Source organism: Penaeus monodon, chromosome 37 (assembly GCF_015228065.2).
Source record: "Penaeus monodon isolate SGIC_2016 chromosome 37, NSTDA_Pmon_1, whole genome shotgun sequence".
In the NCBI taxonomy this organism is placed as follows: Eukaryota; Metazoa; Arthropoda; class Malacostraca; order Decapoda; family Penaeidae; genus Penaeus; species Penaeus monodon.
Genome location: NC_051422.1, coordinates 25,885,715 through 25,888,214, shown reverse-complemented (window position 1 = coordinate 25,888,214; position 2,500 = coordinate 25,885,715).

The following is a 2,500-nucleotide window of genomic DNA, read 5'->3' as shown; positions in this document are numbered from 1 at the left end:
AAAAATATTTGACTTTAAAAGCACCACATCCAGAGGGAGTCAAGACTGGCTTCAATGTCAGCAATAAAAAAAATAACTGTATTGGGTACTAGCACATGTTGGTATCAGTGGGAAAGAGCAAGCTGATCGGAAGGCCAAGGCAACTGCCACTCAGCCTGGTGAAGCTCATTTTCCTCTCCCACACACTGGCTTGATACCCAGCATCAGATTTCGCAATAAATGGAGGGAACAATGGAGGCATACCTCTAAAAAACAAACTACGAGAGATTAAAGATGACCTTAGCAGGTGGGTGACCAGCATCCATCCCATCCGAAAAGTAGATGTATTAACAAGACTATGAATCGATCATACAAGACTGACTCATGGGCCGATGATGGCTAAAAGTGAGCACTTTGTGAGGGATGCTAAGATCCATTAACGGTCGCACATATAGTGGAAACATGTGCAACATTTTCAGACCAAAGACATATGACTTGCTTCCTTCATATACACTAGTTCTTTCATTAATTATCCATAATGTTTATGTAATAATTTTATACATTTAGACATAATATTGATGCTTTGACTTTTAATATTATTATTGTTATTTATAAGACATTTATTGATAGATTTTTAACATTTTAAATATTTTAACTTTCAGTCTAACAAGGTATTCGCCACTAATGACCTTTGCTGTTGACACAGCAGGTAATGTTAAATAATTTATCAATCTTTTGTATATTTTTGTTGTTACCCATCAGTTATTGTACTTTTTCTCCAAGAGGATGCTGGGTCTTTTCGTGTGTTTTGTAAAGTCTTTTGTTAGTTTTTCCCACTTTTCCTGGAACAATTCTCTTGTTCTTCATTCCAGCTTCGTCTCTCTGCTTGTTGTTTTATGGTTTCATATTCAGCTTTCATGTAGTTTAACTCTTGTTTTTTTGATGCTGTGCTATAATGCGGAATTGTTCTTTTGTGTGTGTCCTTTGAACCACCTATCTTTTTCTGTGTCTAGATCCTTGTAAGATCTGTTTTGTAAGTCTGACATACATATGTTGTTGAAGATCCCCTTGTACTTTTCCCAGTCAGCATTACTGTTGTCAGGTTGTGGTTGGTTTGGAATCATGATTGGCAATGTGGAACTGATTGCCTGAATCAGAAGGTGTTCACTTTGTGGTTGCATTAACTTTTGTTATATAGGTCCCATAATTGTTAATGATTACTATGTCTGTAGTGGAGGCCGAATTCTTGGTGATGAGAGTAGGAACTTTGGCCCGGTATGATTGGTCTTGATTGACATATTGACAGTCTGTTGCTCACCTGATTTGTGTCATTATGGTCTAGTATTCTGTGATGGGCATTAAGATCCCAAGCAGCTATACAGGGTTGCTTGCTCTTAAGAAGTGCATGATATCAGTTTCAGGCATGACTGAAAATTGTCATTGTTTTTGCCTGAATTATTGTTTTGATAGATTATGTGGGGGAATATTTTAATTCGTTCTTTTTCTTTCATGCCATGGCTGTTGAAGAATATATAAGGATTGAATATTCTGTAGGTGTTTGCTATTCGTTGGCTGTTTTTACTCAAGTGGAGTTTGGACATTTTAATTTTTCTTTTTAATACCTACATGCCTGTCTCTGATTTCTTTGTATCCACTCCAAGTCTTATTTATGTTCTCTCTTCTATCATATTTGGTTTTATTTAATGTCTCCTTATTGAGATGTTTTAGTATTCTCGTATCATGCTTTTTATGTGTAATATATGCATTAGATATTCCCTTTTCGTATTTCCTCTCCAGTTGATTTAGAGAGAATTGCCGAGTATTTTGGGGTTAGTTGGTATTCCATCTGTTAATGCCTTGGTGGTGTCATTGATTGGAGTACAACTGCTTGTGATTGTTTTCCATGCTCTGGCTTTTTGTTGGGTTCTTGGGTCGTGTCCCTGCCAACTTGTGGTTAAGATTTTTTGTTTTGTGACTGGTAGATTGGCTGCACTTGTATTTCTGATGTGCTGGGACATATGATCTCCTGCTCTCCTTCCATCTCATAAGGTATCATGTGTGTGTATGTGTTTTCAGAGGGAAGACTGTCAGATTGTGCTTGTTTTCCATGCCCTAGATTTTTGTTTGGGTTTTGGCTCGTGCACCTGAGGTTGTGAACCTTTATATTTAGTGGGTTGGAGAGAGGGCTGTGTAAGGAACATGTATGTTGCTTGTGCTTGTGATGTGCTGGGAAAGATGACCTCCTGCTCTTCTTCGTACATCTCTTCTCCTTCCTGCTCAGTGAAGAGCCTGTTATATCTTTCAAGGTAAGCTTTTTTGAGTCTCATGTTAGCAACTCTATTTCCTGGTTGTTTGAGGTAGATAGATGTGCATTAATTAGCACAATTGGATTATGAGAAGGTATGTTTGGTAGTTGTAAGATGATTGGTAGATGTGTTGATGAGGCATCTTCTATGTTTTCTTTTGTGGTTGAAATGGTCTGGTTAACTGCAACTTTTGCTACTGCACTATAGGTTTTATT